Genomic DNA, 23,744 nt, shown 5'->3' on the forward strand with positions numbered 1-23,744 from the left:
CAAAAATCAATTCAAAATTGATCAGAAATACAAATGTAAAGCAAAAAGCTGTAAAACTCATAGGAAATAAACTAGGAAAAAACCTAGGTGACTTTGGGTATGGTGATGACTTTTTAGATATAACACCATGGGTACTATCCATGAAAAAAGTAATTGATAATCTGGTCTTCATTAAAGTTAAGACTTCTGCCCTGTGAAAGACAATGTCAAGAAATGAGGAGACAAGCCACAGACTGGGAAAAAATATTTGCAAAGGACATATCTGATATCTGACTGTTATCCAGAATATACAAAGAACTCTTAAAATTCAACAGTGAAAACACAAACAACCCAATTAAAAATGGGCAAAATATTTGGTCACTTCACCAAAGAAGATGTACAGATGACAGATAAGCATATGAAAGTATGTTCTATATGATATGTCATTATGGAATTGCAAATTAAAACAACAATGAGATACCACTACACACCTATTATAAAGGCCAAAATCTAAAACACGGACAACACCAAATCCTGGTGAGGATGTGGAGCAATAGGAGCTCATTCATTGTTGGTGAGAATGCAAAATGGTACAGACACTTTGGAAGACAGTTTGGCAGTTTCTTATAAAACTGAACACGCTCTTGCCATATGATCCAGCAATCATGCTCCTCTGTATTTCTTGAAAACTTACATCCACACAAAAACCTGCTTATAGGTGTTTAAAACAGCTTTATTCATAATTGCCAAAACTTGCAAGAAACTAGGATATCCTTCACTAAGTGAATGAATGAACTGTGGTACATCCAGACAACACAATATTATTCAGTGCTAAAAAGAAATAAGCTATTAAGCCATGGAAAGACATGGAAGAACCTTAAATGCATATTAGTGAATGAAAGAAGGCAAACTGAAAGGCTGCATACTGTATGATTCCAACTATATGACACTCTGAAAAAGGCAAAACGATGGAAACAGTAAAAGATCAGTGATTGCCAGGGATTGGGGGTAGAGAGGAGAAATGAATAGGCAGAGCACAGAGGATTTTTAGGATAGTGTAATGATTCTGTATGATGCTACAATGGTGGATAGATGCTATTATACATTTGTCAAAACCCATAGAATATACACCACTGCAAGTGAAACTTAAACTACAGACTTTGAGCGATAATATATGTCAATGTAGGTTCATCATTTGTAAAAAATGCATCACTCTAGTAGGGTATGTCGATACTGGGGGTAGTTGTACATGTGTGGGAGTAGGAAGTATATGAGAACTCTTTGTACTTTCCACTCAATTTTGCTGTGAACCTAAAACTGCTCTAAAATATGTTTATTAATTAAGAAATTTAGTTGTACAGAGGTTATATTTTTTTCCCCTATACCTCCATTTTCCTCATCAGATCCAGTCACTTCCAAAGGTGAGAATAATAGAGAAGGCCTTTTAGTAAAGCTGACTGAAAGAGCTGCTAAAAAGATTTTAACAGTGTAGTGTGATTACCTCACGGGTACCTCGTAATAGAGGATTAGAGTCTCTTCCTATCCCTATCCCTGTCTAGCCTAGGAAAAATCTAGCACAAGAGGCTAAACCAAAGGTAGAAGAGGGTGGACTCTGTAAAAGAAAGTGAAGCTAATATTATATGATCCATTTGTATGCAATGTCCAGAATAGGCAAATCTATAGAGACAAAAAAATAAATTAATGGTTGTTAGGGGCTGGGGGAAAGGGGCCACAGGTAGTGACCACTAAGGAGTGTGGGTTTTTGGAGGGAGGGATGAATATGCCCTAAAATTGATTTTCTGTGATGGTTGCACAGCCTGTGAATATACTAAAAACCATAGAAGTATATGCTTTGAACTTTATGGTTTGTAAATTATACTTCAATAAAGTTGTTTTTTAAAAAGAAGGGTGAGGCAAACCAAGAGCTAAAATGACCAAGGAGTGGGGAAAAGGAGAAGGACAGGAAAGAGAAAATCAGAAGGGGAGGAGTTTCCTGGCCATCCTCCAATGTCCAGCCTCAGAGGAATGGCGACATGCGGATGCCTTGACAGTTTAAAAGCTAGACTTCAGGTTTTTCGGGCTTCCCTGGTGGCGCAGTGGTTGAGAATCCGCCTGCCGATGCAGGAGACACGGGTTCGTGCCCTGGTCCGGGAAGATCCCACATGCCGCGGAGCAACTAAGCCCGTGAGCCACGGCCGCTGAGCCTGTGCGTCCGGAGCCTGTGCTCCGCAATGGGAGAGGCCACAACAGTGAGAGGCCCGCATACCGCAAAAAAAAAAAAAAAAAAAAAAAAAAGCTAGACTTCAGGTTTTTAAGGAACTACAGAAAAGAAGAGTGAAGAAGCCAATTCTGAATCTCAGTCCCTCTGTGAACTCTGTAGGGACTGGAATAATCAACTTGAACCAAAGGAAGAGACAATTTTGCACATGCTTCTGGACTCTCTCTGTGTGCCTATCAGTGTGATCGTTTGGGCCCCACCTCCCTTTAAAATAAAGGGAAACTCACAGTAGGGAGTTACCTATTTTTGAATCCCTCTTGATGTTTTATATTTTAACATAATATCAAACATGAACCTCAGAGAACTGTGTACTCAAACTGTCCTGTTTGGTCATCAGAAAATTGCTTTTATTTAATTGTGTTTTGTCATTTTGCCATCTGCCTCTGTTGAAGAATGCATTGAAAAAACAACGCTTGAAACTCAACATCATCTTTATTGTAGGGGTTGTTCTCCAAAACATGTTCACAGACCTGACTACATCAAAAGCACCTGAAGCTCTCGTCAAATGCACAGATGCAAAGCTACTGAATCATAACCCTGAGACTGGGGCCAGGGTTATGATTCTAAATGTTAACATATAATTCTGTATGTTAATGAAGGACTCTTCTGTTGCATATGCCAGCTGAAAACCACTATAGTACATCACCTGTTCCTCCTCTATAAAACCCCAGAAGTGTTTTTTTAGAAAAAAAAACTGAGGCCCAGAAATAAAGTTATTTAGGCTTGGATGAGACGGCAGGTCCCTTGATTCTTCACTCAGTCCTTTTCTTACCACATCATATCCACATTACTTACTGATTTGCTAATTTTTAGGGATCAATAAAGGAGAGTCATTGCTTCTCATTCCATGTAGACTATATTCTAAACACTAACCTGAGGGATGCACTCTGGACGACCCAAGACTTTAGAACTAGGAAGACACCACTACCTGGGCTTAGCACATGAAAGGATTTGGGAGCTGAGGTGCCATCGAATCATCAGGTGTTAAACAGCCCAGAAGTCCACAGGCCTTTGCTTCATTGCCTGCTGGGTTAGTCTGGCTCTCCTCCATGCTATCCCTAAAATTCTAATCTCTCCTCCTTTCAGTGGGAGCACCTCTTCGAAATATGTGGAGTATGATATGAGCATTTTCAAAACTAGACAGTTCTTTGGAGAACATTTTATTGATGGGATTTTTTCCACTTTAGAAACATGAAAGCTTTGGTCTGAAAAGCCCAGATATTATATGGAATCATTCATATTCTGGGGTTTCCAGGGACAAAAGTATGTGCAAAATCACAACACTCAGAAGGGCAATTTATTTATATTATATGTCAATTAGCAATATGTAGATGACCTAAAATTGGTTGTAGTTACATATTACAATAATTTCTAATCTATTACTCATAAAATGACAGTGACAAATTACAAAATGTAGCAACAAACATGATTCCTCTTGAGTCAGTCTGCTCTCATCTGGCTCACTTGTTCTTTTTTTTCTCTTTCTACACACACACACACACACACACACACACACACACACACACACACACACAGACACAGACAGCGACTCAGTCACTCAAAGCTGCAGCAGTTTGGAAATCAAAGTCTCCACATTTTCAGGTTTGAAGTTCTCTTGAACAATTAAACCTAGTCTGAAATCACTTAAGTTTTCATAAATTTCATTTGCTTTTTTCAAGCCACATCATACCTGACTCATCAAGATGGAGTGGCGAGAAAACTGCTTGGGATTAATATTCAGATAGTCCTAGAAATAAACCAACAAGTTGAATTAACGGTAATATGCATTTGTAGCAATTGTTCAACTAATTTGATTCAGTTATTGTGATTCCAGAGTTTATGCAACTGAATATAGGGCCAACCTTAGGGTTCGTGGTATGCTCCTTGGGTTGATCATGCTTTGGACTGTACTATCAGTTTAAATTCTTGAGCCTGAAAGGGAAATAATGCAAATGTGGCCAAGTTAGACAAGTTACCTTACTTCTCAGAACCTGTTTCCCCATCTGTTAGTTTCTCATCTTTCAAGTTTGTAGTGGGAAGTAGAGACAATAGATGTGAATCACTTCGTATAGTGCTGGAACATTATAGGAAGTTATTGTTAACATTATTAATGATACTAACACAGAGGCTCTTGTTCAATCATGATAATAGAAAAAAATCAGCTGGTTTTATAGCACAAGTAAAACAATTATAGTTAGAAACTACTTTCCATATCATTCTACAAGCAGCACCTTTATTTTCCTTGAAATCCCTAAGAATTATCAAACAATTTCAGAGTATTTACACTCCAAAATTTTCTGTAAAATTATGCATTGATATGCATATTGACACTGCTTTTTTCAACATGATAGTGCCTCATCCTTTGGTAGAAGCAAATGTAGCAGCCAATGAATTAGCTGCTCCATAACCTCTTTATTAGCAAAATTTCTGTTTTGATGTCCTTTACCAACACACTTTGTAATGTGCCAAGGTTTTCTTCTTCCATTCTGGTTGTGTATGGTCAGTTTTTGACATTCTTCTGGCATTTTGTGTACTGGAACACCTGTCACTAGAAAGATAATTTTTTATAGACCTTATTTTTTTTAAAGCAGTTTTAGCTCTTTTGACATCAGTCCTGAGGAGGCTTTGAGGAAGCTTTGATGCTATAGTTGCTTCCTTACTCCACACGAGTTGGCACAAATGAGAAGACCAGTGTGAATGCATGTAAGCTGCTTAGCTTAACAGCCTAGGGAGGTGACACAATTGCAACAAAATAAAAGAAATACTTTGTCCAGCTTTTCGTGAGTTATGGTGTGTATAAAGACAAAGATAATTACACATTTCTTTATATTTTCTTGAGAATAAGAAAGTTGTAACAACAACAAAAAGGATCACAAAAATGGCAATAAATGTCATCTTTTTCTTCTTGTTCATCTAGTATTCAAGAATGAAATATTGATAATGCACATTGTGATATTCTATAACTTATTATTTGGGTATATTTCCAGAAATTGATGTCTCTGAAAGCAAAAGCACTTAACAAGATCTATAAATGTTAATATTAAAGTATTGTATAAGTCAGCTCAGGCCACCATAACAAATACCTTAGACTGGGTGGCTTAAACAACAGAAATTAATTTTTCACAGTTCTGGAGGTTGGGAAGTCCAAGAACAAGGTGCAGGTAAATTCAGTTCCTGGTGAGGACTCTCTTCCTGGATTGCAGACAGCTGCCTTCTAGCTGTGTCCTCACATGGTAGAAAGAGAGATGAAGGATCTCTTTCTCGTCCTCTTCTTATAGGGCTACCAATCCTATTGGATCAGGGCCTCACCCTTACAACCTCATTTAACCTTAGTTACTTCCTAAAATCCCTATCTCCAAATACAGTCACAGTGAGGACTGGGATTCAATTTTATGAATTTTGTGGGGGCACAGTTCAGTCCATAGCAGGTATGTTTTTAATATCAAGAATAATTAGAATAGGAAGGGAGAACAAACAAAGACAGGGAAGGGAGAGAAATTTTTCAGGGTGTGAAGATATAAACATTGGTGTCTTGGTTTTCCAGTTCCTGAATGGGCTGCCCTTAAGTTTATGGCCTCGAGTTTTACTGCTACAAACAATCATTAACTAAGAAACATTTCCTGGCAGGCTGTCCCACACAAAGGTGAAAGCTAGCATCCTTCTCACAAGTTTCCACACAATTCTCCGCTAACTGGCATTGTTATAGCAACCAGAGTGCCAATGGAAGCAGTCATGGTCTTCATCATCAAGTATCACTATGGCAACAGGAGCCTCTGGAAAGTAAAAAAAAAAAACCCTTAAACTGTCAACTGGAATCAAAGAGGTTTGTGAAGGAAAAATTGTGGAGGCTGAAATGAACATGAGGCTGAAGCAAGGGGCAGAGCAAAGAGAAATGATTGTACAGATGCTGAACAAACAAGAGAGAAAGGAAACAATAAGCAAAACAGAGAGCAGAGGGGCTTCCCTGGTGGCACAGGGGTTGAGAATCCGCTTGCCAATGCAGGGGACATGGGTTCGATCCCTGGTCGGGGAAGATCCCACATGCTGAGGAGCAACTAAGCCCGTGGGCCACAACTACTGAGCCTCTGCTCTAGAGCCCGCGAGCCGCAACTACTGAGCCTGCATGCTGCAACTACTGAGCCTGCATGCCGCAACTACTGAAGCCACCGCAATGAGAAGCCCATGCACTGCAACAAAAGAGTAGCCCCCGCTCACCGCAACTAGAGAAAGCCCGTGCACAGCAACGAAGACCCAACACAGCCAAAAGTAAATAAATAAAATAAATAAAATTAAAAAAGAAACAGAGGGCAGAGACATGGCTCACATAAGAAATAGGAAGGCAGGAAGAAACACAAAATGGTAAAGATAAAATGGTGAAAAAGTGTTTCCAATGAAGGATTTGTAATATTTATTGATTTGAATAGCCCAGAGATAAACATAGGATATTAAGGTCTACATTGTTGGAACTATCCAGCACACTACCATTACTAATAAAGAAATATTTAGAATGAGACCACAAGATAGTAAGAAAGGGTAAACCAATTTATGGAGTGCTTTTGGCATAGCATCCTTCTGACTAGGAATTCTTGTAATACTTGGTGTTCAGAGGCACCACATTTAAATGTGGATCATCCTTTATTGGATAGTGTGATTGCTTCAGACAAGGGCGTGTTGCCATTTGGTCCATTACAAATATATATTTCCTTCATTAAAGTATCTTAATGGATGTTTTCTTCCAAGAGAGAATTAAGGTAATTACTCTAATACTATTAAAAAGTAAGTGGCAATGCCATTTGGAATAAAACATTTTCACTTAATATTTTCTGTTTTATTAGTGCTCAGACAGATTGAAGTTTCTCATGGACCAATATTAATTTTTGTAAATGGAAAATATCTACTTTATGAAAAGATGCCACTAAAATGTTGTTAAATTTTTTTAGAATTAAGAGAAGATTTTGAGAAATGAGAGATTAAAGAAGGAATGAAAATAGAGACAGGGAAGGATGTGATAGGTGCAGTCATAAAGCAAAAGAAAAATAACAAAGGCTTGAGATTAAAACATAGAAATAAAACCAGCAGTCTGGGTGCTTTGCATAAATTTTTACTCAAGAATTTAAATAGGATTTTAATTTTTGCTGTTTTCTATTTTAATGACAAGTATTTCCCTCAGGCACTGTATTTTAGGTGTCATTTGCTAACTTGGCAAGGGGTGGTTTGTGGCCATTTCTTTTCTGCTCAGAAGTCAACTGGTTGACACCAGAGATGAGCAAAACTCTTCAGGAAGGTCCACGTTTTCAGTAGCCATTGACCCCTTCTGACCTGTTCCCACCAGAAGTACAGACCAAGCCCCAGAGCATATCACAGGACAAATATCCATCTGGTCTTTGGGATCCTTCCCAAAAGCTTGGATGCCAACAGTGATAATGCCTCTTTGTCAAAGCCTGTGATTCAAAAACCAATGCAAAGCTTTTTCCTGGATAATACTCTCAAACAAGTTGTATTTTTCTTTTTAATATTACAGCTATGTTTTAATTTTTCCATATTTTTCTACCAACACATACACCAAGCCTCATAATTTATAAAATATGTATAAAATTCAATGAAATGAATAAATAAAATAGCCAATTTCTAATATTCTAGATACTTAAAAAATTAAACAAAAAAGTGAGAGAACATGCAAATAGAAGTCAAATTATGGATTATATCTTAAAAAAAATAAAACTTTTTGTGAAGTATAATGTATAAACAGAAAACTACCTAAAAATCATATTGTAAATGCATTGCTTGATGACTTATCACAGAGTGAACATACATGTTTAATCATCCAAATCACGATATGGAACACTATATTATATATTATAATACACTATATTATAATATAGTAGAATAAATTCTACTATATTATTTTCAATGGTTTTCTAATAGTGTAAGAAAAGAGTTTTGATATATTTTGCAACCACATCCATTTACATTGTAAGACTGGTAAGCAAAATGAAAATATTCCATTCCAACAGCTAAGAATTTTTTGTACCATGTGCGGAGAGAGACCCCTGCTGGAACAATTTTTTTTTAAAGAGAATGTCTAAACCAACCCAAAGAAATTGTATGGGGAAAAAGAAGAGCTGCTACTAGCTCTTATGGCACCCTTGTAAAAATTAGAAGAAGGTGCCCATTTTTCAGTACCCCTTACTTACCTTTGCCAGGAAATTGATCTAATATACTTATGTAAACAAATGCACATTTGTTAAGTGCAGCTCAGGGTTCTGGATGATGAGCCACAGTTCAACAACAGGACCCAAGAGAAACTGAAATAGAGAAGTTATTACTCATAGGTCCTGGAGGAAGTGCCCAGGACATCTCAAGGGGCCACATGGGGAGATCATGTCAGAGAGAAAGAGACAGGACCTTGGGCACATGCCTTTATTAAGCACTGGTGGAGTGCTTTGGGGTTCCCAAGTAAGGGACAGATTGACCAATTCAAACCCAAAGAGCTGTGTTTTGGTGAGTCCATGAGGGTCTTATCGAAGGGGTGCATAAGGCAAGCAGACACTGGGAGGCAGGGGGCTTGATCACGTGGGCTGTTGGGGAAGTCTTATCGGGAACTGACTTTTGCTTCTGATTCTACTGGGTGCTATCTGGGGCATGTACTTGTATGACAGGGCTAGTGTCCATTTAAGGTTACTGCAGGCTGCTTGGCTGAACGAAATGTATGCTGAGGCAACGATACTATGGAGTAGCTTAGCTAACCTCTTGATAGCTTAGTTTGTTAAAACAAAACACTTTACGTCTATCTGCCAGAAAAAGTGTTGTAATAACTCTATGATGTCGGCAGTGGGAGTGATTCCCCTTTATGTGTGGTTCCCCTATACATTAAAGACCTGCATAACCATACACTGCCTCTGTGGTCATGAGAGAAAGATGCAGTACATTAGCATACCTTTCACATACTTCCCCGGAAGTATTTGAAAGTGAGAACCTGCTAATCAGAGCAGGTTAGGACTGGCTAAAGAGAACATTACCACTTCTGTTTGCATGAATGAATGATGTTTTTAAACAATCACACACAGTGTATATTTTCACCGAACTGGGCAGCAATATAGATGACTACATAGACACTATAGTCTAGTGCATCTACAGTTATCAGAAAGTCCCCTTTGAAAGCAGTCCAAGACTTTCCCCCAGACACTTCTTTCAAAAAAAAAGGATGAGATGTCGGTCACCTTGTTCAAATCCAAAGAATTGGATCTTTGCTGAATCTGGCTTAATCTTCCTCTGTCCTGAAAGATGTAAGATGTCCAACATTTTCTATTTATACCTGAAACCATCTACTCCTACTTTTCAGGCAGCAAAGAACTGGAATGCTAGCCGAGACAAGGGACCAATGTCAGGGCTCGGTGTGAGAGCTGGCTGGTTGGCCCGTGGACTATGAAATGCAAAGGAGAAATGAATTCTGGATTTGGGAATGAGGGAAGCTAGTGAGAATGGGTCAATATGGAATATTTGGTCTAATGGGGAAAATGGGAACAACAAGCGTATCAGAAGCAGAGTCTAGAACAGGTGAAAACTGATTTGGCAGGGTCAGGAGGTGAAAGTGGGGGAGATACCTGGGGGTGATGCTGCATAGAGGGAAGACACCCCACATGGAGAAACGCAGGGGAGGGGAGGGAGCTACAAAGGCCAAGCTGGTTCAGAGGGGAAATGTGTCACCTCTGTGACTGTTCAGAATCCAAACACTTTTCCTGTTTGGGGTTAATTCCAAATAGATGAGAAGCAGGAAGGACCCCACCTCTCACCATAGCATCATAGGTGAGGCAGAAGTGCCTTTTCCCAGCTCACTGGCATGGGACATGAGCATTGTAGCCCAATATCAACCAACTGACTGCTCCAGCCTGGAAATTTGAAAGTTAAGGTTGTGACACTGACATAACACTGGTTCCCTCAATAAAAGGCCCTGGAAGAAAACCCTAGATGCCAAGTTTTTTTGTTTGCCAGGGAAACAAGAGTGAGAAGGAAAAGGAAAGTGAAGCAAGAGCAGGAGGGAGAGAAAATACAAAGGGATGCATTACAGATCTGGCCACAGCTTTTCAAGAAGTCACCATTGGTAGCTCAGTTTTGTGAGACATGACCACAGTATGTGCACGGAGGTCTGTCTCAGAACAGCCCAGCAGCGGCAGAGAAGAGGAAGAATTACCTGTCAGCTTCTTCCTATCTTCCATCTCCTGTAGACCAAAGTCCTCCTCGTTTGGGTGTTAAATCTCCTGCACTTTTTGGTTGTGATAACCTGCCCCCATGGGCAGCTCTGGGGAAGGCTCAGTATGTGTGGACAGATTGGACTGGCCCTGGAGCTGCTTTGGACATACAACACCTAATCCCATCTCAGAGACTGATAAGGTAGATGGTAATAGGAGAGGTGATGATGTTTGCAGCAAAGGTTTAGCACCATAGAAACAGCCTGCTCCATCTCTGGAGCTATGTGTCTAAGAAGCCAGGCAAGTGGCTCAGGCCGGAGAGCATGAAGGCCCCGCAGCTCTGGTGTGGTACAGAAACTGGCTCTGGCACTAGGAATTAGTCAAGGAAACCACTGAAGATTATTTAAGGACATATCTCGTGTCCCAAGGTGGCCATGCCAACAGTGACATTATAACAACTGTCCCCATGATTAGGCAAAAATGTAAATGAGCAATCATTTTTTAGCTTTCTGTGGATCCTTAACCTTCTAGATTTCCTTCCAGTAAATCAGCTGTCAGCATAAATAACCAGAGTGGAGTTTTCTGGCTTACATCAGAAAACCCTGATATCCATCATAGCCAATTATCCTTTGGTTTGCAAAATGCATTACTCTTTACTTGCTCTGGATGGAGCGTGTGTGTTAACATAAGCATATATGTTGGGCTTGAGATAGGTAAAACTACTTTTATGGCTCTAGGACAAGTCACCAATGAAACATTTTGAAAATTATTTCAAGTTTTTAAGATACTATATTATAGGGCATGGGACTTTGCTGGTGGCGCAGTGGTTAAGAATCTGCCTGCCAATGCAGGGGACAGGGGTTCCAGCCCTGGTCCGGGAAGATCCCACATGCCATGGAGCAGCTAAGCCCGTGCACCACAGCTACTGAGCCCGTGTTCTAGAGCCTGCGAGCCACAACAACTGAGCCCATGTGCCACAACTACTGAAGCCCACATGCCTAGAGCCCATGCTCGAGAAGCCACTGCAATGAGACGTCTGCGCACTGCAACAGAGTAGACTCCGCTCGCCAGAACTAGAGAAAGCCTGTGCACAGCAGCAAAGATCCAACGCAGGCAAAAATAAATAAATAAATTTATTTTAAAAAATACTATATTACAGGGTATGAAGAAAGGAACTAGCATTTTCTGGAGCTCACTTAATTCACTGTGTACCTTATGTATGTTATTTTATTTAAGGGTCGGAACAACTTCTGTGATAGGCGTTAATCATAGACACCACAGAAAGTTTCGACATAGCCAGAGTGGTTCAGGCACTCCTTAATTGCCATTTCTTAGAAATGCAAACCTCTGTTTTATATAACATTCTCTCCCTCTGATATCATTATTAATGTTTTTGTTGGTATCTTTGAATTTTTCTTTGCAACACTTCTAACTTAGTAGGCCCTCAAAAGGTTCAGCAAATGGAGTTGGAGTTATATGCCATATACTACCAAAAACTGCCTTTACAGAGTATGTAAAAAGCTACTTTGTATTCAGTCTGCATATTGTAGCAATGGATTTTCTTTTTTTTATGGACCATGAACAGAATAGCAGTCTTGATGTCTCATCAAACTTGTTAAAAGAAGAATTTACCTGTCTGTATATGTCTGTGCGTGTATAACTCTTTTGTTTTGGAAAATGACAGTGACTGTGATTACTCTCTGCCAATCACTTAAATGACTGTTGTATAATTAGCAGTCATTTCTACATTGTACACACAAAGATGCCCATTTGATTTTAACCCATTGTTGCTATTTGTGTGCTGTTTGTTCTTCTCACTGTAGATGGCAACCCACCACTTAGATTTACTTTCAGGCAGATTATTTTATGAGACAGTTGGCATCTCTTTGCTCCAACAGCTCCTCATGGTGCCACACTTGTTCATTTAGTAACTATTTATGAAGCATCTGCTGTGTGGGCTTTGGTGTTATTGGGCTTCAATGAATTCTAAGCATTGCCTTGATTTTTCACATGGGACCTTGATTTTTCTGTTAGTTATGTGAAAATCTAAGTTGCTATAACAAAGAAGCCAATAAACTAGGGGATTAAAGAAAATTATTTCTCCTATCTAGTGGCCCAGGGTGGGTTGCTGAGCTGCTATGCACCACATGGCTATTCAGGGACCCGGCTTCCTTCCCTCTGGCTTCCACTGTAGGTTGTCGCCCTCATTTGCATGGTCAGAGGTGGATCACAAGCAGCCACCTGTTCCAGTTCACAGAGAGGAAAAGTGGGAAGGAGGCTATGTATAAGGCCCAGGCCTGGAGTGACGCACATCATTTCTGTTCACACTCCATTGTCACACCTGGCTGCAAAGAGGCCTGGGACTCAGCAGCCCATAGCTAAGTGGCCACATATGCAGGTACAACTGTACTCACACGCAGAAAGGGAAGAGTGGAAATTTGTCTGTTACATCTCAGGACAGTCAGGGCTTCTTATGCTTTGCACTTTGTTTTTGAGCAGGTGTAAGTCACTGCCTTTATATGATCACCACTGCAGAGCTATCCTGAGGCCTCACTTTTGGAAATAAAGGTTTTGATGACCAGCTTCTCTAGAATTTCATGCTGGTCCAGGAAAATGACATTTTTCTTCCCCACAGTTGATGTAGCACCTTTCCTTCATCTATTATCTCACTCTCCTAGACTCATTCCTGACCCCAGATCACCCCAACTCTACCACATCTCATTGTTCCTGGAACTTGCTTGCTCAGAAATCTATTATCGTTAAAGTTAATCCTTGTGGCCGGTTAATTTATTAAAATATTTACTGAGATATTCATTTGTGTTTTTGTTTTCCAATTTCAGAAAAATCAGAGGTGCTTATGTCTTTGTTTTTTATTCTCTAAAAGTTTATTGAGCACCTATTTATTTATTTAATTGAGATATAATTGAAATATAATATTATATTAGTTTCAGATGTACAGCATGATTCAATGTCTGTATGTATTGGGAAATGATCACCAAAATAAGCCTAGTTACCATCCTTTACCATACATTGCTACAGAGGTTTTTTTTTCCCTATGATGAGAACTTTTAAGATCTACTCTCTTAGCAACTTTCAAATATGTAATATGGTATATCAAACTATGGTCACCATATTTTGTGTTACATACCCATGACTTTTTAACTTTATAACTAGAAGTTTGTACCTTTTAACTCCCTTCACCAATTTTGCCCACCTCCCATGGCCCACCTCTGGTAGTCACCAATCTGAAATCTATATCTATGAGCTCACTTGTTTTTAGATTCTACATATAATTGAGATCACACAGTATTTGTCTTTCTCTGTCTGACTTATTTCACTTAGTATAATGCCTTCAGGGTAAGATTTTATTCTTTTTTATGCTTGAATACTATCTCTTTTATATATACCACATTTTCTTTATCCATTCATCCATCGACAGATGAACAGTTAGTTTGTTTCCACATCTTGGCTATTGTAAGTAATGCTGCAGTCAATATGGGGATGCATATATTTCTTTGAGTTCGTGTTTTCAATTTCCTTTGGATAAATATCCAGAAGTGGAATTGCTGGATGATATGGTAGTTCTATTTCTAATTTTTTGAGGAATCTCCATACTGTTTTCCATGGTGGCTGCACCAATTTACATTCCCACCAACAGTGTACAAGTGTTCCCTTTTCTCCACCTCCTTGCCAACACTTGTTACCTTCTGTCTTTTTAATAATAGCCATTCTAATAGGTGTGAGGTGATGTCTTATTGTGGCTTTGATTAGTATTTCCCTGATGATTAGTGATGATGAACGTCTTTTCATATGTCTGTTGGCCATCTCTGTGTCTTCTTTGGAAAAAGGTCTATGCAGATCCTTTGCTGTGCAAGACACTTATGTGTTATGTTGAGTGTTTATTTTTTGATTATAGCCAGGCCTCTTCCTTCCGTCGCCTTGAGTTGGAGTGGGGTGCTATATTGAAGGCTAAAAACAGAAATTACCTAAGTCCTTGCTTTCAAAACTTTGAGTTAATTGAACGCATTGTGCTAGGTCAGTCTTTCTCAAAATGTAGCCTCAAATCAGTCACGTGGAGGATTTGTTAAAACACTTCCTTCTGGTCATCTACATCGAGATTCTGATAATTTCCATTTCTAACAAGCTCCCCCAGTACTGCTGCTGCTGCTCTCAAAATCACACTTAGAGACCCCCCGTGAGAGAGGTAAGGTAGGAAGGAGAGTGTCCCAAGAATACTTCAGAAGCAGCATAAGAAAGAAAAACAATGTCCTCAGGCTGAGAAGGGGTCAGAGGTCCCAGGGACCTGAGACCTACTAGATGTCAGAAAATGGCTTGCATCAGAGTCTCCTGCCTTCTCCCAAAGAGGAGCAGTGCCCCTGACCTCAAAGGACATGTGGGCTTTGCTAATGCACATAACAAAGAGGGACCGAACTCCTGGCCGCTTCTCACCCTTTGAAATGTTCTTCTCTGTGTAAGATCCCCAGGACTTTCCCATGACCCTGGTGAGTGGACCTATAATCCTGAGATTGAATTTCCCAACAGCTCTGACCAATCAAGATGGAGGTTGAATTATGATTTGAATAAAGAAAATGACATTCTTGCACATCTGGGGCTACAGGGTAAAATTCCTACATGCTTCATTGACTAAGTTGCTTTCAGGGATTGGCTTCGGGCACTAACCCTTCTCTTTATACCTGTACATCTTTCCAAGGCCACAGCGAGAGTACTTCAAAAGGTCACTTATAAGCCCTGTGATTTAGCTCTGGAAGAGGACTGGGGCAGGAGGCCAAGATCATGCCCATGACTCTGATCCTCTGCCCATCTAGCACTGCCAGCACAGCTGTTTTGAGGTTATGAGCGAGGGGACTTGGTACCCCATTTCAGCTGACCTCCATTTTATCTAGACCTTAGGGCTACACTCAGCTGCTGCACTTCTATAAACATGTTTTCATATCAGCAACAGTGGAAAACTTTTGCAAAAATGATTATTGTTCCTCAATTCTCCCAAACAAAAGGCCATTTTGTATAAATGGCCAAGATGTTTAAAACAAATGTTCTCAATCAGAAATGTTTACTCTCCAAATGTTATAAACAAAGTTTTTTCCATACACTTACCCAAATAACATGTTTACTGGGACAAAGTGTCTTCTGAGAAACTTGTCAGGGAAATCTCCAAAGTATCTGGAATATTTCATATAATGCTCTACTTTGTCCTTTCAGAATTACCCATCATTTTGACTTTGGCCTGTTCTTTATTGACTGAAGTTCTAAGCATAGCCAAGAATAATGTCTGTTTTCTGAATTATTTTCTGGCCATTTTCACAGAAACATGGAAGGAGTTGGTCATTATACTTAAAGGACCTGAGAGTATAAAGAGAAGGTGACATAAATAAGGTTTATAAATACTTATCAACTATTGACAGTGGGATAAACCACTGTGAAAAAAAGTGGAGAATGTCCCTATTATTACAGTATGGTGTTCACACTGGATCATTAATTCATATCCTGCTGTGTCCAGACCACACAACTATTTGACACAGAACTTGCCAAGTTTAGTCTCAGACTAAGCTTTACATTATTTGTGCAGAGGCCCCAACTCCTCACTTTCTGCACATAGATGAACTCTGTCAAGTCACATAATATATGGCTCTATTGGGTGCTCTATTAGATGTGGCATGAATGGAATACAACATGCAGCACCCCTTCAAAAAGGCAACACTGGTTTATTATTTATCTATTATAGATTGGGCCTGATACATTTTTGGTAGTTATAGAAATTGATAGCTATAAAAATAATCAAACTGCATACTGGGGACTGGTATTGCTTCACAGTTCTAATTTCAAAATAAATTAGTAAAAATATCAGCTTTTGTGCTGTAAATGTACCATTGGATCCAAAACAGGAAAGGGATACTGTGTATAGGGCGCAATTCCAAGTCAGCCTCTATCCACTGTCATTTCAGGTTCTGTCTTTTTTGGTTAAACTGTAGAGAGTTCTTATATTTGCCATTTGCTAAGATGTAGAGAATTCTTAGATACTGTGCTAGGAAATGTGCATATATTTCTCATTTAATCTCTACAATAATGCTATGAGGTTGATACTTGTTTTAACTCAGACTGGCATAACAAAATACAATAAACTGGGTGGCTTAAACAAGAATTTATTTCTCACAGTTCTGGAGGCTGTAAGTACAAAATCAAGGTGCCATCAGGGTTGAAGTTTGATGAGAGCTCTCTCCTTGGGTTGCAGACAGTCACCTTCTCCCTGTGTCCTCACATGGCCTTTCTTTGGTGCATTTGGATAGGGAGAATGAGCAAGTTCTCTGGTATCTCTTCTTATAAGGGCACTAATCCCATTATGAGGGTCCCACCCTTATGACCTCATCTAACCTAATTATCTCCCAAAGGTCCCATCTTCTAATACAATCACACTGGGCATTAGGGTTTCAATATATGAATTTGGGAAGATAACATTTCAGTTTATAGCAGCACTATTATTATTTCCATTTTATAGATGGAGAAATCAAGCTCTGAGAGGTTCAGTTAATCAGTGGAGGAGCGAGGAATTGTACCCATTCTATCTCCAAATTCTGATCTCTGGAAGACCATATGACTTTCATAGAGCCATCCTTGGGACAGTATCACTGGCTGATGTCAGTATCATCTAATCCCCCAGGCCTTAGCAGCTTGTTCTATAAATGGAGTTAAATTTCCACTAGATCTCTCCTTTCCTGCTCATTCAGGGTCTCATCCCTTTCAGATTGCAGCCCTCCAGTGCTTCTGGGAGATGGCAGGCAGATACCTCCTATGGGCAGCTATATTTCAGCTTCAGTAAGACTGTCCCTCCTAAGGTACCCGTCCTCTCCATCCCCAAATACTATACTTCACACCAGGCTTAGATCCTGGAACCTTCAAACTTCATGACTTCCTACTGGAAATGTTTATTGAATGTCTTCTGTGTTCCTGGCACTGTGCTTCATTTACCACCATGCGTGAGACAGAATATAACTAGTGAAGTATTATATACATGACTACAAATTATGGTACATGTTTTAAAGTTTCAAAACTGTGTGTTGCAGGGGGAAAAGTATATCTTTCTCCCTCTTTTTATGAATGTATTAAGAAAAAAAATCTAAAACAGAAGAAAAGGCAACAGGTAATTGTGTGCTTTTTTCAAAATCATGCTAGACTAGTGATTCTCAACCATGGGCAATTTTGTCCCCCAGGGTCATTTGGCAATATCTGGAAACACTTTTAATTGTTATGACTGGGAGGGAAGGTGCTACTGGTGTCCAGTGGGAAGAGGCAGAGATTCTGCAGAACATGATACAGACCACAGAATAATCCCCTCATGACAGTTATCCAAATTATGCAGCCCAAATTGCCAGTAGTGCCAAGGCTGAGGAGCCCTGTACTCTAGAGCATTGTCTACCAAGCCTGATTAAGGGTCAGCTGGTGCTCCAGGGGACTATAACTTTGTTTGACTTTCTATGTACTATTAATTGTCTTAGACTATGTAAAGTTGGATGTTAACTTACAGAAGATTGATAAACTGCCAATGATTTCTGTCTAGTACAAAAGTTTTATTGTCCTAGTAGTCACTGACCATTTTTTAAAATCTAACTTTGAAATTTATTCCAGCATTCTTTTTTTTCTCTGAATATATATACAATTGATGTTCATTGTTTGTGGTAGTTATTTTCTATAAGGTCACTCTGAATGCTGAATTAGTGAATACTGAACCATTGCTCCTAGAGGGAGTACAGGGTTAGGTTCCTTCAAGCTTCTGGTCACATTTTAATCAATATTTAACCTTGATTTGTGTGTGTTTCTGCTTAAAGGGCAACTTATTTGGTATATGCTGTTGATTCATTAACATTGAGCTCACAGCCAGCAGCACCATAATTCGTGCTTGAACGAAGCTTATGTAACACACAGAGTTTCTCTGTGAGGCATATCACAGCTTTCTTGAGCTTAGAAGCAATAGATAGAATCCCAACACTGCTTGTAGGACTTATTTTGAACAGTAAAATCACCAAGAAAAATGCAAAAAAATGTGGCAATAGAAAGACCTCAAAATGGACACTTATTTACAATATGAGAGCTGAAACAAGAAGGCAGAGCATGCAGTTGTTTGACCTTGGCTGGGAGCTTATATGTTGGGAGACTCAAATTTTTTGCCTCTCTGCACATGACCTCCGTGTGTCCTTGAACACTCCACAAATGACCACAAAAGTGCTGCAAGGATTGATTTTGGGATTACAAACAAATTTTAGTGAGTAGACAAATTTGCAAATATGGAATCTGCGAGTAATGACGATCTATTGTATTAGTTTCTCATGTTCTATTTTGAACCAGTTTTTCAAAAGAGATGTTAGTTCCTTCATTACGGAATTAAAAAATCATTTGACACATGCTCACTATATTGGTATAAGAATTATGTTTTTAGCTTTTTGAAAATTAAAATAGAAAATTTAACCCTTTTTAGATGTCAAAATTTTTTTTTTTTTTTGTGATACACGGGCCTCTCACTGTTGTGGCCTCTCCCATTGCGGAGCACAGGCTCCGGACGCGCAGGCTTAGCGGCCATGGCTCACGGGCCCAGCCGCTCTGTGGCATGTGGGATCTTCCCAGACCGGGGCACGAACCCGTGTCCCCTGCATCAGCAGGCGTATTCTCAACAACTGCGCCACCAGGGAAGCCCCAAATTTGTTATTTAGATAGACAAGTGCCCAGTGTCTTATGATGGTTTAGGGTGGTAGCTCTTCCAGGTTTATTTTAAGGACATGAGTCCCAGTCAAGTGGGGACTGGACCCAGAGACAAATGTGCATGGCAGACGACTCACTGTGTTCACAGTCTTCTCTCCCTTCAGGTGTTCCTGGCTAAGCCCCCTGTGTCTGGCATCTACTTCCCTCAGCATGAGTTCTCCCTCAGGAGGCTCTTAGTCCTCAGGGAAACAGGCTGCTACTGAGCCCAGTGCACAATTTCCAGAAATGCCAGACTAAACTCAATCTGGGACCCCAAGAGACAGGTGGGAAGCTGGTCTTTGAGGTCACAGCAAAGGTTAGCTGAAGTCAGGAGAGTTTCAACAAAGTTAAACCAAAAAGAATTCTGAGGGTAAAGACTCTCCACAGAGTGAATTCTCACTGAAGGGACTGGGGAAATTCTCTTTCATAATAGAACTTTCTGGAACCTAAAGAAATAAGGCCCAGGGCCTGTAGCAAAATAAATGTGTATCAACTTCCGCATACAACTGAAAGTTTATCAGAAAATTAACATGTAAGAAGTCTTTGCAAGTAGAAGGTGCTACATTATATTAATGGGGCTGCTAAGAGGAAGGCTGATGTCTTGAGAACCAAAAGTGACTTTACAATCTCTAGAGTCCATGTGAGTTGTATTTTTAAACACTATTATACGTTTTTTGCTTGGGGAGTTTTAAAGTTAAAAATAGTATTTAAAAAACTCAGCAAGAGATAAAGTAACATTTTCCTTTTTCTTTCCATTCCCCTCCCTTCCTCCTTTTTGTCTTTAGCAACCTGAATCATCCTTATAGCCTTGTGAACATTACTGGGGTGGTGTTTTCATCATTTACAGCAGTGGCTCTGTTACCCACCTGTCTGAGTCTGAGTCGGCCCCCAAGAAGCATTCTTCTGCCCAGTGTCAATCAAGTGAATAGAATGAGATCAAGCTCCATTCAAAAGCAAAGGAAAGCTTTATCCTTTGACCAAAGAATGGAGAGGTGCGAGCTTGACTTTAGAGTATGTGTTCTCTAGAGTACATGTTGGCAGGGCTTCTTTATAGGGTTCTCTGCTACGGAGGGAGGGATGGATGGAGTTCCTACGGGTCCTTGCAGTCATGTTGCTCACAGCGCTCCAGACTGAAGTGTTGGGCGCAGCATCTCTGCACACAGTGTGCAGTTGCCACCTTGAACTGCAGTGTTGTGGGCAGCGCTTCTGCACATGGTCTGCCAAGTTGGGGCACGGGGCTCAGTGGTTCTGTGCTGGGGATGGTGATCCATAACTTAGGTGTAAGATTTTATCACCTAGATTCCATCTTATTCCCCCCACCTCAGTCCCCAGTGGGCTTGGCCTGTGACAGTTCTCAACCAGGAGGGATTTTTGCCCTGCAGGGGACATTTGGCAATGTCTGGAGATGTTTTTTCATAAGGGATGGAAGGGTGGTTAGGGAGTGGTCCAAAATATCAATAGTGCCAAGGTTTTGAAACTAGTCTACCCAGGGGTCAGCAAACTTTGTCTGTAAAGGACCAGATAGTAAGCATTTAAGGCCATACTCTATTGCAACAACTCAGCTCCAGTTGTAATGTGAAACTAGCCACAGACAACAAGTAAATAAATGAGTGTGGCTGCGTTCCAATGAAATTGTATTATGAACACTGTTAAACTAATTAAGCAAGGAAGCCATTAGGCTGAGGTAGCCCTAATGCTGTGACTGCCTACACAAGCAAACCCAAATCTAAACCTATAAGTACCACAAATGTACGAAATTGAAACCTAAGGCCAATCAGTTGCAAACAGCCAACTAGGCTTTAAGCTGTACCCATCAATAATTTCCTTTCTTTGCTTCCACATTTTTTTCTATAAAAGTCTTTCCTGAGCTCCTGTCAGCAGAGCTGTCCTTACCACTTCTGGTTTGGCAGTGCCCCATTTGAATCAATTTTTGCTCGAATAAACTCTTAAAATTTTTAATATGAATCAGTTTATCTTTTAATAACATTGAAATTTGAATTTCATATAATTTTCATATGTCATAAAATATTATTCTTCATTTGATATTTTTTCTCTTTCAACAATTTAAAAATATAAAAGAAAAACCATTTCTAGCCTGTAACCCATACAATAAAAAGTATTGGACCTGATTTGGCCCATGGTCCCAGTGAATAGATAGGTTTTTGCTTCCATCTCTTTTAAAGGAAGCACAGTACTTTCATTCAGCAAAACCATTTATTCTTTTTTTTTTTTTAACTTACAACATTTTAAAGTATGATTTGTGTTGTGTGATTCAGTGATTCAGCTAAGAGGAGCTGTGGATAAAGAATAGCCGTTTTTACGTAAGCAGTGCTGTTGTGTTCCAGTCATTAAGAACTGAAATTTTAATAGGCTCATGGACTGAGGAAAATTATTCTTTTTCTTAAGTGTTTATGATTTGCTTATTTAATCTTTGTCCCCTTTTTTAGCCTTGTCTTCTTTTGGCTCAGTACTGGATCTTCCGACTGAAGCAGACCCAATTTTCTGCGGGGCTGAAATTTCACCAGGGGTGAGTTCATTCAGATTCATGGTCATTTACATTTCAAGTCTGCAATTTGATCTGATTATCACTGGCTGAAAAGAAACACTAAGCGCTTTTTAATGTGGGCTGAACTGGATAATCCATTCCAAGGGCTGGGTAAAACTGGGAGAAATTGGGAGTCTGGAGGGTAGTTGCTTTTTATTTCTCAGCAGGGGAATATCATGGGAGAGATTTTATAAACACGATTTTCCAAAGAACAAATGAAAAAAGCTTGAGATTTTTGCTGAAGAACAGAGGAAGGAGAAACACTTCCTGCCAGGGTGAAAAAGAAGGAAGAATGGAAAAGGAACATAAAGGAGTTATCGTGAAACAGGCTGAAATATGCCTAAGGGTGAAGGGCATAGTTATAGTACTTCCAATACTTTCTCCTTTCCTAAGTGGTGTAAAGAGTACCTGAAAAAACTTCTAGAACTGATAAGAGTTTGCTACAGTGCCCAGATATCATATAAAATATACAAAACATTAATTTCTCTAGGTTTACCTATTAGAAGACACGATATGGAAACAAAGGATCCCATTCTTAATGTCAACAAAAGACATAAAATAGCTAAGAATAAGCCTATCAAGAAATGTGTAAAGCATACATAATGAAAACTACAATATTTTACTGAGAGGTATAAAGAAAAAATTGAATAAATGGAGAGACATTTTCCCAATCAGAGTTCTGTCAATGAAGCAGAACCATTTTGAGTGATGAGAGTCAGGGATTTATTCAAGGATTGGACCTTACACAACTGTGGGAACCAGTTGAGAAATCAATGTACAGCAGTTGTTTCTGCATCTGGTGCTGGCCTCATGTCAGCAGAGCTGGCAAATGGGAAAGAAAGATGGTCTTAAGTGGGGGAGAGCAGGGAAAGACTGGAAATCGCATTTCTTTTTCTTATCACCTCTAACCTCAATGACATGGGTGACCTGGAAGGTAACTGGAGCCCTTCACCATGGTGAACCTGGCACATGAAGCTGATTCTGAGAGCTGGAGGAGGAGGTCCGGCATTAACTGGTAGAGCCATAGGTCCAGATGCTGCTTCATTTCTTCTCTTCAAATCTTGTGCACATTTCTCTTGGTCAACCCTAACAGAACCATACAGGAGAGGAAAGTGGAGCATAGTTCTAGCTTAGCTAAGTTGACCCTGTATAAAGCAACCATACATACTTTATCTCTGGATGATGATGATATTGATGATGATAATAATAACAACAACAATAGTATAGCAAATATATAACATTAACTACATGTTAGACACTTTTCTAAGCATTTTACATTTATTAACTCATTTTAACTCTCACCATGACTCTCTGAAGTAGGTATGATTATTAGCCTTATTTTATAAATGAGGAAACTGAGCCTTGAGACCGGCTTGCCGGTGGCCACATAACTTGCAACTGGTAAAGCCATCATTTAAATCCGGACATTCTGGAAAGACCGCGCTTTTTAAAATGTCAGGTCTCGTCAGGGACTTCCCTGGTGGTCCAGTGGTTAAGACGCCACTCTCCCAATGCAGGGGACCAGAGTTCAATCCCCAGTCAGGGAACTAGATCCCACATGCCACAACGAAGATCCCACACGCAGCAACGAACATCCCGCGTGCTGCAACTAAGACCCAGCACAGCCAAATAAGTAAATAAATATTTTTAAAAAATAAAATGTCAGGTCTCATAAGATTAATGTATTTTAATACAATCTCAGGTAAAATCCCAATGGGCTGAGTATTGAGAATTTGTGAGATTTTCCCAAAGCTTTTCTTGAAGCCTAAACATGTGACTACATACAATAAAATTCCAATAATTGAAATAGCACATTTCCATAAGAATCAACAAGGAATCAAATATAGTTCTAAACAGAGCTTAATATAGAAATGTAGAAAAGAAGATCTAGAACTTGACAAATGCACCCTTGCAAAACTGGCTTCCGGGTGGGGAAGAATCCAGTGAGACCCCTATCTCCCTGTGGGGAGATGTGACTGTGACTGTGACGTTGGAAGAGGGGAGG

The 23,744-nt window shown here is 39.7% G+C and overlaps 1 protein-coding gene across 1 annotated transcript in view; it reads left to right on the top strand.

The window, feature by feature from the left end:
• Positions 1–23,744, top strand: part of SLC9A9 (solute carrier family 9 member A9) — a 719,922-nt gene that overhangs the window by 77,144 nt on the left and 619,034 nt on the right. The window contains exon 5 of the mRNA XM_067033615.1: positions 21,642–21,721. The gene's annotated coding sequence lies outside the window, so the exon portion shown is untranslated. The remainder of the gene's footprint in view (positions 1–21,641; positions 21,722–23,744) is intronic.

The sequence above is a fragment of the Kogia breviceps genome, chromosome 5 (genome assembly GCF_026419965.1).
Source record: "Kogia breviceps isolate mKogBre1 chromosome 5, mKogBre1 haplotype 1, whole genome shotgun sequence".
Classification (NCBI taxonomy): Eukaryota; Metazoa; Chordata; class Mammalia; order Artiodactyla; family Physeteridae; genus Kogia; species Kogia breviceps.